This window comes from Capsicum annuum, chromosome 11, assembly GCF_002878395.1.
Source record: "Capsicum annuum cultivar UCD-10X-F1 chromosome 11, UCD10Xv1.1, whole genome shotgun sequence".
NCBI classification, from domain to species: Eukaryota; Viridiplantae; Streptophyta; class Magnoliopsida; order Solanales; family Solanaceae; genus Capsicum; species Capsicum annuum.
In genome coordinates, this window is record NC_061121.1 from 221287793 (window position 1) to 221304271 (window position 16479).

Consider the following 16479-nt stretch of genomic DNA (forward strand, 5'->3'; position numbering starts at 1 on the left):
GCATAGAGTATAGAGTCATGTTTATTATGGAGCACTTTAAGCCATAATGTGGATATTTTTCATGGTAAATTCTATTTAGTTAAGCCATGTAAAGATATCAAATACCGAAGATAAAACAAAAAAAGGTACGATAGGTGCTGACATTGATGAAATAGGGATTAATTGACATTGTACATAAATGAGCTAGGGGTAATTTGGTAATTAGATAGTGAAGTGGTTAGTCGGTTAACTGTGTAATTGATTAGAGAAGAAGTTAGTGTTAACTGTGTATAAATAACATTGTTTCATTGTAATCAGAACATATTAATTTTCTTTCTACTGAAATAATATTTCTCCCTCTTCCTCTCTACTTAGCTTTGTTGTTGCTCTACAATGGTGAGCCTAGATTGAACAATTGCATGCAAATCTACATGGTATGAGAGTCTCACAACCACGATTGTGAGTTTATTAGAGAAGTTTTGTGAAGGTTCGAACTCATTGATGGTTTATCACACCTCAACAATGGCGGCAATTGTGAAGTTCGATCACAATCATGTTCTGTATCTACACTCTCCTGAAACCACCATAGATTTGATCATTCCAATGCAGCTAATAGGATCTGATAATTACTCCATCTGGAGCAGGGCTATGTGTATCAATTACTTGAAAAATACAAGCTAGGAATCGTGGATAGAACCTTGAAAAGGGAGGTTTTCGGAGTCCAACTAAGGCATCACTGGGATCGACGGAATGTAGTTGTTAAAGGATGGACAATGAGCTCGATTACACAGGATTTACATATAGGAATTGTTTATTCCACAAGAACAAATGCAGTTTGGAAGGATCTTCATGAGCGATTCGATAAGGTTAATGCCTCTTGAATTTTTCAGTTACATAAGTCTATTATACTAGTGTACGTGGGAGTGATAGTATACCTAATTATTTCTTGAAGTTACACAATTTGTCGGATGAATTTGCTAGTATAGTACCACCACCATGTAATTGCCCTAGATCTAGGGAGTTTGGTGCACATATGGAGAGACAAAAAATTAATGCAATTCTTAACGGGTCTGAATGAAACTTATGAACAATCGAGGAGTCAAATTTTGATGATAGAACCTATGTCAAACATTAACAAAGCAAATGCTATATTTTCTAAGCGGAAGAGTGAAAGATCCTTTGACAATTCTTCAATGAGTAGAGAAGGTTCAAAGTTAATGACTCTTTTGGCAGAGAGAAAGGTGAACTATCGATCCATGAATGGGGAAGATACTAGCTATCATTCCACAAGAGGTGATGGTACAGATCTAGCTATTGCTTATGTAGCCGGAAAAGGAATGAGTTATCCATCTAATAAAGGTGCAACTTTTTAGTATTATCAGAAACAAAAAAAGAATTGGGGCCAGCAATGTGATTTCTTATACAAACTACAAGGCCATGTGATGGATGATTGCTTTAGGTTGCATGGTTATACACCTGACTGGAAATCCAAAAAAAAAGGGAATGGCAACACTGCTTATCATGTACAAGCTGAGAACTCTACCTCACAATCACAGTTAGGAACAGACAAAGAAAAGCTACCAAAAAATATGCTTACAAGGGGCCTACCAAGGGCACCTCTGATGACATGTGAATAACATGACCAGATATTGCTCATGCTTAACAAGGATCCCTCACAAACTAACACAATGGCTAACACGGAAGGTATGACAGGTATAACCTAAAGTTCTACAACTAGAATAGAAAAATTGAAGTGGATAATTAATAGTGGTGTAACAAACCATATGGCTTCAAGTTTAGATGTTTTGCATGATGTGCAAACTATTGAATCAAACCATAATAGGAAATTTCATTTACCTAATGGAGGTGTAACATTAGTAACTCATACTGGATGCTGTAAAATCACAGACAAGATAATTATATGAGGTTCTGTTTGTGCTAGAATTTTAGTATAACCTTTAATTTTTATCAAAGGTTACCAGAGAACTCCACTGTTTAGGGTCATTTTATCTTTTTTGTTTATTCCAGAACCTTTCTATAGTAAACTGAAGAGGATTGGTAAGGAGGATGATATCTCTACCTCCTAGTTCCATAAGGATCTTCTAAACCTGATTGTACTGTTGCTGACAATACTAAAGTGGTCAATGGACATGGTGATAAAGATAATATAGTATTGTAAATTAGTTCTAAGCAGTTGTGGAATTTTTCCACTAGATAGACATACTAGACTTTCATTTCCTAGTAGTAATAGTATATCTAATAAGGTGTTTGAATTGTTACATTTCGATGTATGGGGCCTTACAGTATACATACATTTGATGAAAGGAACTTTTCCTCACTATTATTGATGATTTTTGAAGGATCACTTGGATTTTCTTGTTAAAATTCAGAAGTGGTGTGTTTTGACTCTTAAGAAATTTTTAAAAATGGTTCATGTTAAGTTTAATGCCACATTTAACGTTATCAGGACAAATAATTGAGGGGAATTCATAGGTAATCAATCACATATGGGATTTAGTTAAAGAGATGGGAATCATTCACTATATAACATGTGCACATACTTAAGGTAGAAAGAGCTTTCAGGTTCTAAGGTCACATAGCACTCAAATTTTGGGGACATTGTGTCCTTGCAGAAGCTTATATCATTAATAGATTTTAATCACATGTTTTTGAGGAAAAATATCCTTATGAGGTGTTTTTTAGGAAGAAACTATGTCTCACGCACTTAGGACACTTGTTGATTGTGTTTTGCTAGAATATTACCCAAAACTAATAAATTTGCACCCAACGCAATGAAGTCAGCCTTCATGGCTTATTCCAGTGTCACTAAGGGGTATATCCTATTTGATCTTGACAAAGTTTTCTATAAATAAAGATGTGGCAATTCGTGAAAGTCATTTTCCTTTTATTGATGGTTCTTCTACTGCAACTATGCCTAATATTTTTTTTACCTCTCCTGTGACTTATGCTTCTAATGATCTTTCTGTAGATGACTCTGGCTCAGATGTTACTCTGCCAGTTGATATTTCTGCTGAAATACCTTCTTCAATACCTGATGTGTCCATACTAGAGTTCCAACTTAGTCTCTTCTTCTCAGAAGTTCTAACAGGACAACAAATAGCCTCTTCGGTTATCAGAGTTTGTCTCTAAGCTTTCTGCTAGCAGTGTTCCGTACTCTATTGTAGACAATTTATCTTATGATCATCTCTCAATTCCTTATCAAAAGTACTTAACCATTTTCTTTGCTATACAAGAACCTACATCTTATCGTGAAGCTTTATCAGATGCTAAATGGTTAGAGGCAATACAATCTGGGTAGAAGATACTTCCAGCTAATCACCCAAAAAATTAGTACCTCTTCTTAAAGGTAAGACTCCTATTTGTTGCAAGTGGATTTACAAAGTCAAGTTGAAAGTAAATGGTGAGGTAGAAAGGTTTAAAGCTAGGTTGGTGGCAAAAGGGTATAATCAGAGAGGAGGTCTTGATTTTCATAAGCCTTTCCTCTAGTAGTTAAAATTTCTACTGTAGGGATTGGCCTTTCTTTGGCTGCTCAGTATAATTGGCATATCCATCAGTTAGATGTATATAATGTTGTAAGACCCCGTAAGATCCTAACTCGTTTCATCTCACTCTTGCATGTTAAAGGGGTCCAAGACTTAGAAAATTTCACCAAGTGTTAAGACTTAATCATTTTCAAAGCCCCTTAAACTTTGATGATTTTAATTACAACCTTCATGGTCTTAGAACGTTAATTTTTGAGTTGATTTATGATTGGAGTGGTCGATAGCATGTCTTGGGTAAGTTTTGAATTTTTTCGGACGAGGTTTTAGGCTTTTTTGGATGTTCCAATCAGCGAGTCAGCGCGATAGGGCCGCGGCGCGCTACTTATTGCATTGGTGGGGTGCAATGCAACGCGTCGCCTGACGCGTCAACTAAGCGATGCGACGCGTCGCTTACGACATCACTGGCCACATTTCAGCTTAATTAATTTCTAGTCCAGGAGGGTATTTCAGTCTTTTTCCCTCACTTTACCTCAACCATAACACGAGATTAAAGCCCCCAAAAGTATATTTGGTCATCTTTTAGTCAAATTCTCTCAATTGGAAACTATTCTTTCTCAAGAACAAAAGCTAACCCCTTCAAGATTCAGGTCAAGTTTCAAGAAAACCATTAAGAACCTTCACGAATTCTTCAATTAAGGTATGTTAGATGTTTATTCATGAGTCCTTTTCACCCATGGAGTCCAAGAATCCATTTTCATGTTTAAAATTTTGATCTTTACATGTTATCATGGATTATGTCCATGAACTTCCATGAATTTTGGGTTTTATACCATATTTACGTGTGTTTTCGTTCAATATTAGCCCTTGACATGTTTGAAGGATGAAAGTTGCATGTTAAATTCTTAACCCATGATTTTATTATTGAAGTTATGTTATTATCCCATGAATTGAACTATTCCCATGCTTAAACCCATGAATTCCAAGTGTTTGATGAAATGCCTAAATGATTTTGGGTTTTGAACAAAGACTACTTATTATGGTTTTCAAAGCTTTAGTATGTTCTTATTATTATTGTTATTGAGTCCTGGGGTTATGAGTACTCGAAAATTTAGTTGTTTACATAGTCTAAGTATTTGTAGAATGACCTCATATAAACCATAAGCATTATTCTTCAATCAGTTAATATGACCAGTTGTTGGTTTAGTCAAGATTATTTCTATACCAAAATCAATGTCTTCAGTTGGGAGTAATACTTAGCACCGAGTGAACTTAAGGATGGTGTCTCCACCGTCAGCGCATGAGGCATTAGTAGCAGTCCCTAGGTTCCAGACCTACAGCGCTACCATAGACTTTGGGGGGTCCCCCATCAGTTAGGCATGACACCCTCGTCCTTTGGGACATCAGATAGTGGATCCACATAGCCAGTGTTAGTACCCGTGGCACGGTACTGACACCCTTCCAACTGGAGTTATAGGTTGGACCCTGATAATATATTGGGGCATGTCTGTTATAGCTAGCTCCCACAGTTTCAATTTAGTCTTCAGTATAATTCAGTTAAGGTTTGTATTGACCATAACATACAATTATCAGTTACTCAGTTACCAGATTCCAGTGATTTTAGTTTACAGACTATTTCAGTATCATGTTATATGCTTGGTCATGCATTTTCAAATTTCTCAACTTTCATGCATACTATGTGTCAGTTATCTCATGCTATTCATTCATTCAGTTATTATTCATGTACATGAGTCCATAAATATCAGTCTAACCCCATCTATCATACCAGTACATTCAAAGTACTAACCGCATACTCGTTTATTGGACTATGATATATCATATCATAGGTTTAGACGCTCAGGTTCCTCTCGCACCTAGACCACCTAGCGCATCAGCAGCAATAGCAGTGGTGAGTCTTTATATTCCGAGGATCATTTATAGTTATTTCAATGCTTCAGTTCAGTAGCCAGTCGGAGTTAGTTGGGGACTTGTCCCATTAACTACATAGTCAGTCAGTTAGAGGCTTTCAGACAGTTAGTAAGTTATCAATTGTTTTGACAGTCTTTACAGTATTGTGTTCAGACTATTATTTTTAGGCTTATAATTTCAGAGATGTTTTAGCAGTTAAGCCTTATGGCATTTTCATTTTTCTGCATATGTGTATCATTTGTTATTAGTTTATTCAGTGTTCACAACAGGTACCAGCTCATGGGTTGGCTTGGGGTCACTTTTGTGGCCGTAAGCACCGTGTGGCTCTAGGGTATACTCACTCCCGGTGCATTACAAATGTCTTCTTGCATGGTGACTTGCATGATGAAGTATACATGCAGTTTCCAAAGGGTTTCAAAGTCAAGGGGAGTCTGGTCGTGTATACAGACTTGTCAAATCCCACTATGTATTTAAACAAGCAAATAGACAATGGAATTTGAAACTGATAGAGGCATTATTATAATCTGTTTTTATTCAAAGTAGCTTGGATTACTCATTATTCATTAAAGAGACGAGGATCATACGTAGTGTTGATACTTGTTTATGTAGATGATGTGTTGGTGACAAGAAGTAACCTAAATCACATAGAACACACCAAAGCATCCATGCAAAAGGCTTTTAAGATTAAAGATCTGGGTGACTTGAAATTTTTTCTTAATATGGATTTCAGTAGATCTAAAAGGGTATTCTGATTAACCAAAGAAAATATACTTTGGAAATTTTCTCAGATTGAGGAGTGCTAAACTAGATATGTCACCTCTTGAAACTAACACAAAGTGAACAACACAGTAGTTGGACTCTATTACAAAAGAATCAAGTCATGAACCATTTGAAGACAGAGAATAATTCCAAAGATTAATAGGGAAAATGTTATACTTAACATTGATAAGGCCAGATATTGCTTTCTCAATTCAAACACGCAGTCAGTTTTTGAAACAACCAAAAACATCACACAAGGAGGCAGTTGTTAGAGTAATGAAATACGTAAAGAGGGAATCAGGACTCAGGATATTGCTGAGCAGTAGAAGATCAAACAATTTAAGTATGTACAATGATGCAAACTAGGCATCATGTCCTAATACTAGAAGATCAGTCTCATGTTTTTTACTAAACACGGTGATACTTTATTGTCCTGAAATTCAAAGAAATATAGTGTGGTTTCCATATATTCAACAGAAGTTGAATATAGAAGCCTGGCCAATGCAGTATTAGAGTTAGTATGGATTATTGCTTGTTGAAATAACTGGGAAATGAGATTGAACAACTAGTTATTGTCACGACCCGAGATTGAACAACTAGTTATTGTCACTTCCCGAGACTATCCCCTAGTCGTAACACGGTGCCTAGAGTCACAAGTGACCCCAAGCTAACCCATGGTATGGTAACTGCTATGAAAACTGAATAAATCAACAAAATATTATGGAATTTAAACAAGAAAATCCAATAGTAAATAATAATGAAAATAATCACTCATGTCTGAATATCTGATAAAAAGTGGAAACATGTCTGACTTTCTGAAAACCTCTAAAACATAGGAAGTTGATGGGAAAAACCCCCCAACTAACTCTGACTAGCTAAAATAGAGAAAAGTACTGAAAATAACATCTGATAACCAGTCCTCAAAATATGAGGACTCACCACAACTGCAGCTGCGTAGCACAAAAACTGACTAGGCGCAATCTGGGAACTAGCGGCCGACCCTATATTATAAGACAATATAGCACACAAGAGAGTATATGATCAGCACTTTGAATGTACTGAGTATGCAAGATTAGAATGCTAACTTGTATAACTGAGCATGAATGCATGAACGTGTAAACTAAATGCAAACCGAGTATAAACATAGGTTGAATAAACTGAATAACTGTATAACTGAATACAAGGTCATGCATATCTGAGCTAAAACATAAATTGAAAATATAAATACTGAAACTAAATTGGAGACTGTGGGAGCTAACTACAACCGACATACCCCAATCAAAGTAAAATTGGGGTCCAACTTGTAACCCCAATTGGATGGGTGTTAGGACTTTGCCAAGGATACCAATACTGGTTGGCGTGGATCCACCAAATTGATGCCCAAAAATACAAGGGTGTCAAGCCTAAACTAACGGGTTACCCCTTATATCCTACGGTGGCACTATAGTTCTGGAACTTAGGGACTGCTACCAATGGTGTCAATCCTAACTGATAGGTCAGCCACCATCCCTACTTTCACTTGGTGCTAGGTACTACTCCCAACTAAAAGACATCCCTACATTCACTCGGTGCTAAGTACTACTCCCAACTGAAAGACACAGAAGAATAAACTGATACATGAACTGATATGCTCAAGTCATGGTATTATGAAAGTAATAATAAATGTACAAATCTGAAATGCTCAATAACATGTAAGTTCATATATGCATGAGTTCATAGGTATGATGTGTTATAATTCACCAACACAAACTAATGGAATGGAACGTGATAAGGATAAAACTAACCATGGTATGGAAAATGATGAACAATACTCAATATTTCAATAACTGATCATGTTATGTACAATTGAAATTATCAAACATATGGAAATTCAATTTTCATAGGGAAACATAATTTTCATGGTTCATAACCAAAACAACTGAGATAGAGTTGATAATCTCATATTTGACTTGAAACCCAATTAAAATAAGAAAAAGGTTTGTACTTGTAAATTTAGGAGGTTCTTGGGACTCAATGGGTGGTAGGGACCCGTTGATGAAATCCCACATACCTGAGAGTGGAAGCCTTGGAGAAATCCTTGGAGTTGATCTTGTTCTTGAAAAACCCTAGTTTTCTTTGAGGAAGAAGGAGATCATTTTTTCTAAGAGAAGTGATTTTGGGATTTGCGAGGTGTTAGGGTAATTTTAATCCCTCAATAACTGATATTAGAGTGCCCAAACGATATGGATTTGGGGTTATACACCAACAACAACGACCCAGTATATTCTCACATAGTGAGGTTTGAGGAAGGTGAAATGTACGCAGTCCATACCGGTACCTCCGAAGAAGTAGAGAGACTGTTTTCGATAAACCCTCGGATCAAGAGAGAGAATAGTATAGCAAAGCCGTTATGCAACTATCCCTGGGTTATAAGGATGGGAATTTATTGAAAAGTCCCTTTTAAAACGTGCAGGGATTTCTGGTTCCAGTCGTTACGGCTTACCCCATGACTCGTTATGACTGGTTACGAGTCATGGTCTGAGTCATAGCCGGAGGTCCTGGGATATTGGGTCCATTCTTCTATGACTATGAATTCTCTCCTGATGACTCATTACGACAGACTACCAATCGTTAGGTAGAGTCATAGTTTAGGACTTGGTTTTTTAATCCTTTGCTGTCTAGGTACAGGTCCACACAACGACTTGTAATGTCTAATAATGAGTCATATACTGGACTCATTACCACTAGACTAAATTCTTGGCTGAACGCTATTGTGATAACGAGTCCCACCTAATGACTCGTAGCCACTAGTAACGAGTTTAAGTTGGTGTCGTTACCACTTAACTGCTTACTGAGAACCTTATTGTTATGATGATGACTCCTCATAATGACTCGTAACGTCTGGTAATGTGTCTTCACCTGGGTCGTACCCACCGGCAGATGACTGATATCTAAGGAAAATTTCGCATAACCTTTTGCCACGATATCGGATTAAGGCGAGACTTGCAACATTGGAAAGCTAACTTAATGGCCTATCTTTTGAAGGGTATAGATATTATAAACTTGGGGTATTACAATATATCCCCTTGGGATCATTCATTCCTGAATGAAACTATTTGTACGGGACTACTAGGGAAAACTGAGAGCACATGCTAAACACTTGTGGGTTGAATCATGACTTAACATCTGAACCCATAACTGATGCATGGACTGAATTTAAATTATGAATGCATGCTATGAAAAGAGTATGGTTGGATAGCTGAGATAGGAAATGAAAAAATTGATTAATTAATTAAGAAAACCATTAACTCAAGCTAAAATTGGGATTGAAGAGAAAATATAGGGGTACTTAGCTCGCATATTAGCCTCTGCTTCATAAGTAGCTCCCTCAATAGATTGATTCCTCCACAAGAACTTTACTAACACGATCTCTTTGTTTCTCAACTTACGAATCTGATGGTCAAGGATCCCAATTTGGACTTCTTTATAAGATAGGCTATCTTCCAGCCAATACTTTCTAAAGAAACTACAAATGTTGCATCACCAATGCATTTCCTTAAAATCACCAATGCATTTCCTTAAAAAAGAGACATAGAAAATTGAATGCATTGATGATAAATCTACAGGCAAATCCAACTCATATGCTACCTTACCAAAATTGGTCAAAATTTTGTATAGGTCAATATAGAGGGGACTGGGCTTTTTCTTCTTACTGAACCTCTTCACCCCCTTCATGGTCATAATTTTCAAGTAGACAAATTCAAGCTCCTCCTCCTCATATCTACATAGGATATCTGACGACTCTGGGAATTTTTCAATCTTTCTCTAATTAGTTGAACTTTCTCCATTGCCTCATGCACCGAATATCGACCTATTAAGGAAACCTCACCAACCTCAATCAACCAATGAGAGATCAACACCTCCTACTATAAAGAGCCTCAAACGGGGACATCTAGATAATGGAGTGATACCTGTTATTATGAGTGATACCTGTTATTATAAGCAAACTCAATCAAAGAAAAGTGGTCATCCCAACATCCTTTGAAATCAAGCACACACACCCTCAACATATCCTCTATGGTCTGAATAGTCCTCTTTGCTTGACCATCTGTCTGCGGGTGAAAGGTTGTACTTAGATGAACTTGGGTACCAAGATTTTTCTGAAAAGCCTTCCAAAAATTAAAGTAAAACTAGGTACCCCTATCTGATATGATGGTCAATGGGACTCCACGTAACATTAACAACTCCCTGATACAGAGTCTAGCATAATCCTTGGATGAATATGAAGTATTAATTGGTAATAAATAGGATAACTTAGTCATTCGATCTACAACAACCCAAATGGAATCATGCTGACGATAAGTATGGAAAAACCCTTTAATGAAGTCCATATTCACCACTTCCTATTTCTAAGTGGGGATATTGAATTTCTGAAGTGTCCTACTAGGTCTTTAGTGCTCAACCTTAACATACTACCAATAGACTTTCTGCAAGCCATGGTACATCTTAGTGGCTTATATATGAATAGAATATTGAGAACTATGAGCCTCTGCTAGTATCTGTTGTCTCAAATCATCCACGTATGAAACATATAACCTGCCATGACAATGAAGAACACTTTCTCCCTTTGGGAGGAAACCTCAAATTTTTTATTCCAAACTGCCTCCTTCAACTTGAGCAAAATAAGGTCTCTATCTTACTTTTTCTTCACTTTGGCAACCAACGAATCGAACCATTCTGTGCACATATACTACCTTCGAATTAACCAACCAACTAAACTCCCAATCTATCAAGCTGATGAATTTCTTGAAATAACTTATTTTTATTATCCTCAACATAGCAAATACTTCCTATAGACAGTCTGCAAAGAGCGTCAGCCACAACATTGGCCTTACTCGGGTGATATAAGACACTTATGTCATAATCTTTCAACAGTTCTAACCACCTTCTATGACTAAGATTTAGGTCTTTCTGGGTGAACACATACTGAATGCTTTTGTGATCAGTAAATGCATCCAAGTTAATCCTATAAAAGTAATGCCTCCAAATCTTTAAGGCAAAAACAACTACTGCCAACTCAAGATCATGAGTCCGGTAGTTCTTCTCATGGGGTTTGAGCTATCTAGAGGCATAGGTTATAACCTTGCCTCGCTACATCAATACACAACCAAGACCAACTCTAGAAGTATCTTAATAAACCATAAAACCATGTAAACCCTCTCCTAGAGTCAAAATTGGGGCAAAAATGAGTTGAGTCTTCAACTCCTAAAAACTCTTCTCACAAGAATTAGACCACTAAAACTTGAATTTCTTCTAAGTCAGTCTGGACATGGGATAGAAAACAGAGCAAAATCCTACAAAAAATTCTAACGCCCCAAAATCTAATTTTCGAGATACCATACGGTGCTCTGAACTACATGTAGTCCTGAGCTAACCCTGGATGCTTTTCTATTAAATTTGAATCTCAACATAGGGGAAATATGAATATGAAAACATAATAAATGTGGAAATCTTATCTGAAACATACTAATCTCACAAGTCTTGGTAAAACAATACTAAAAAATCTGAATACTAAATCAAAAGTCTAAAACTGAATATAGTAGTCCGACAAGCCTCTACTGACTAAGTCTAAAGAGTCACTAGGATAGGCCCCAGCTGACTCAAACTATCTAAAGTGAATAATGAAACATCTACTAATAAACTGGAAATCTGAATAACCAAGTCCCCGAATTATGAGGACTTACCAACTACAGGGGTGTAGATGAGATGCTCGAAAATCACTCACATTGCTGAGACTGAGCACCTGAACCTACATTATGAGACAATGTAGCACATAGACGTATATGTGGATTAATACTTTGATGATGTACTGAGTATATGGGGGTGAATGCAATAAGTAAGTAATATCATCACAATTTATAAAATCATGCATGCTAAATGTAAATGACTCACACAGGCCTGAGTAATCTGACAACTAAAGATCATAAATCATGAATAGTAAAGCACATAAAATCTTATGAGCCATTACACTTAGTTCTAAAATCTGTATTTTGTTCTTATTCTCAAATCATATAGGCTAAGTGAAATTTGAAAACTCATTCTGCATGGAAAAATACTTTATCTGAAGGGAATTCTTTCAAAGTTTTTCTTTACTAGTAGGGAGGTTCTTCTAACTGATATAAACCATGTGAGCATTCATGGAGTCCAACGTTCTTGTCCCCCTAAGGAGGAATCCTCACATTGGGGAGAGGAGTCATACTCTTGCCAGGGAGTATAACCTATCTAAGTGATCACATATCTATTATCCACGTAGAAGTGGGAACAATCTATATCCTATATTGGCAAGTAGTTTTGGGGTATGAAACCGTAGTAACGTACCCATCTCAATGCTAAATGCTACTTCCATTAAATCTATATACTCATTCTGATGGAAATCCACTTTTAAAATAATCTAATGGTTTATAATGAAAACCAACCGTATATCTATAAATCTAAATCTGCAATCTGAATCTTTAAAGTGGATTTCTTATCTATTCTGAGACCAAAAGGTCAAATCTTTATCAATAATCAAAAAGGAATCTAGTCATAGGGTGCTTATAGCACAACAATTCTTGAAATAACAATCTTTAATTAGGGCTTAATGACCCATGTATCAATCTCATGTACAATTATCAAAATGTTCATACTTGATGATGTATACATGGATAATTCAATTCAAAATCTGAAAATTTCTGCAATATGCATGAAAATATGAACATAATCATGTAATTCAACTTCTAAACCATTGGAAATCTCATAAGCTTGTAAATAACATTAATGGGTATAAACACTAACTTTTATTTCATGTAAAAGCATATAAAATTCAGTAAATTCATAATTAAATAAGTTTTGGGTACAAGGACGAAAGGAGTATCCTTGTTCATAACCCCACATACCTCAATTGATGAACTAGATGTTAAAACTTTAATCTTGGATCTCTATTAATGCTTTGAAGATGAATTCTTAGAGTTCTTGTATTGGGAATCCTTAATCTTACATTTCCTTGGAGAATTCATGAAAGAATTGGGTTTCTTGGAGAAGGTGCTTTGATGATCTAGGGTTTTCTTTTGAGAGAAAAGTGATGAAATAAGCATAAAGTGCTTTGGTATATGCTTAATGATGTGTTTTGGATGGATTTGGGCCCTGGGGATTGACCAAAATGCCCCTATTAAACTTTAAATCAGAACTAAAAATAGACCAAAAATTCTAATTTACTGGGCCACCGAGACGCGCCACAATCGCGGTGCCCCTTGGATTACCATTTTGGCCCTTGGCGTGACACGTCAGAATCGCGGAATCTCACTGGAATGGGACAATTGGGAAAATGGGCTTCTCCACGATGCAGAGCTATCGCGGAGGGCCACTGAAATTTGACAATTGTGGATTTTTCCTTCTCCGCAACGGGCTAAGTTCCTAGGTGGCACACTGTCAACTTAAAAATGCCATAACTCCTTCACCGAGTGTCATATTAGGGCAAATCTTATATAGTTAGAAAGCTTATTAAATAATTATTCTTCGATTTGGAAGCTATCACTTATCATTCTAGGGACAAATTTTAGCTAGAAAAGGTATGGGGTATTATAATATCTCCCCCTTGGAAATATTCGTCCTCGAATATGGCTTGATAAACTGAGAATACTGAGGAATCTGAGGCTATAAGCTATCATGCACAACTGAATTAAACTGAACAACTAAATCTAAATCATTCTGAGCTTCTGAGTAATTTTGTGAGGGCATGAACTTACATAAGGACAACTATATAGCTTAATATATGATTAGAAAAGAACTGAATTAAGAGTATAACCTTCGGCTAAATCTGATTTTGCGAAGAAAATGTGAGGGTACTTGGCTTGCATATCTGTTTCTACTTCCTAAGTGGCACCCTCAACAGACTGATTCCGAAAAAAAAAAACTTTGACCAAGGAAACTTCTTTGTTCCTTAGTCTATGGATCTGATGATCTATAATCTCGACTGGAACCTCTTCGTAGGAAAGGTCGTTCTAAATATCTGAGCTTTTTAAAGGAACTATAATAGTGGAGTCACCGATGCACTTCTTAAACATAGAGACATGGAATACAAGATGAACGACTGACAAGTTTGCAGGCAATTCAAGCTCATAAGCTACTATCCCAATGCAACTCAGAATTCTATAAGGACCAACATACCGTACACTAAACTTCCCCTTCTTGCCAAATCTCTTCACCCCTTTTATGTGTGAAATTTTCAAATACAATAAATTACCAACCTCAAGCTCGAGGTCCCTTCTTCTCACGTCTACATTTGATTTCTGACGACTCTGAGCTATTTTCAATCTTTCTCTGATCAACTTAACTTTGTCCATAGCTTCAAATTCTACATCAGGCCCAAGCAAAGCGTCCTCACCCACTTCAGACCAACCTATGGGTGATCTACATCTCCTCCCATAGAGAGCCTCAAACGGGACCATCTAAATGCAAGAATGATAACTGTTATTATAAGCAAACTCAATCAACGAAAAATGCTCATCCCAACTACCTTTGAAATCAAAAGCACATTCATCTTCTAGAGTTTGGATGGTCCTCTCTGGTTGACCATCTGTCTGAGGGTGAAAAGATGAACTAAGGTGGAATTGGGTACCAAGACCCTTCTGAAAGGCTCTCTAAAACTGAAACTGAAAGGTGAACTGAGTACCCATATCTGAAATAATGGACAACGGCACTCCATGTAGTCTGACTAACTCTCGGATAGACAACTTAGCATAACCCTCAGCTGTATAAGATGTATGGACCGGCAAGAAATGTGCTGGCTTAGTCAATCTATCTATAATAACCTAAACCGAATCATGATGACGACGTGAATAGGGTAAACCAGTAACAAAATCCATATTCACCTCTTTCCAATTCCAAGTGGGAATATCAAACTCTTGCAATGTACTACCAAGTCTTTGGTACTCTACCTTAACCTGTCGACAAGTTGCACATTTATCAACGAACTTTGCTATAGCTCTCTTCATACCACTCCACCAATAGATTTCCCACAAGTTGTGGTACATCTTGGTAGCACCTGGATGAATAGAATAATGTGTTCCATGCACTTCAGCCATAATCCGCTGTCTCAACTCATTAACATATGGCACACATAATCTACTTTAGTATCTCAACACGCCATCTCTCCCTTAGGAGAAAACCTTCACCTTTTGGTCTTTAACCGACTCCTTTAGTTTGACCAAACTAGAATCCATATCTTTCTTCTCCTTCACTTCTGAAACTACGAAAAATTCAAAACTACTCTAAACCTAAATATTCCTTTCAGCTGAGTCAACCAGCCTAATACCCAATCTATCCAAACGATGAACTTCCTAAGCCAACTCTTTTTTATCATTCTCCACATGAGCAACACTTCCCATAGGCAAACTACTAAGGGTGTCTGATACTACATTGGCCTTGCTCGAATGGTACAACATACTCATGTGATAATCTTTTAGCAACTCTAACCACTTTCTCTGATGGAGAATCAACTCCCTTTGAGTAAACACATACTGCAAGCTTTTGTGATCTATGAACATATCAACATATATACCATACAGCTAGTGTCTCCAGATTTTCAAAGTAAACACCACAACAGCTAACACAAGATAATGGGTTGGTAATTTTTTTTTGTGAGGTTTCAATTGTCTAGAGGCATAGGCTATAACCTTACCTCTCTCTATTATCACAAAACCAAAACCAACTCTAGAGGCATCATAATACACCATAAAACTATCTCTACCATTGGGTAACGCTAGAATTGGGACTGAAATGAGTTGATTCTTCAACTCCTAAAAACACTTTTCGCAGGAATCTGACCACTGGAACTTAACTTTCTTTTGGGTCAATCTAGACATAGGAGACACAATAGATGAGAAACCTTAAACAAAACAGTGGTAATAAACAGCTAGACCCAAGAAACTCCTAATGTTCGATAGAGAAATGGGTCCAGGCTAGTTTCTTACGGCTTCTGTCTCTTGGGGATCGATTTTGATGCCATCGATGGAAACAATATGACCAAGAAAGGCTACTAATCTTAGCCAAAATTCACAATTACTGAATTTGGTGAACAATTGATGATCTCTAAGAGTTTGTATAACAATTCTGAGATGGTCTACATGATCATCCTCACTACGAGAGTAGACAAGGATATCATCTATGAATACTATGATAAATATGTCTAGATACTGTTTGAACACTCGATTTATGAGGTCTATGAAAGCTGCTGGGCCATTGGTTAGCTCAAAAGATATGACTAAAAACTTAAAATGACCATAACTGGTTCCAA

At 36.8% G+C, this 16479-nt stretch overlaps 1 long non-coding RNA gene across 1 annotated transcript; it reads left to right on the forward strand.

The window, feature by feature from the left end:
* The first annotated feature begins 299 nt into the window (after positions 1-299).
* On the forward strand, positions 300-6016 carry LOC107846958. The gene is made up of 2 exons (XR_007047032.1): positions 300-4179; positions 5327-6016. It is a non-coding gene; the product is annotated as an uncharacterized LOC107846958 (long non-coding RNA).
* Positions 6017-16479: the final 10463 nt, after the last annotated feature.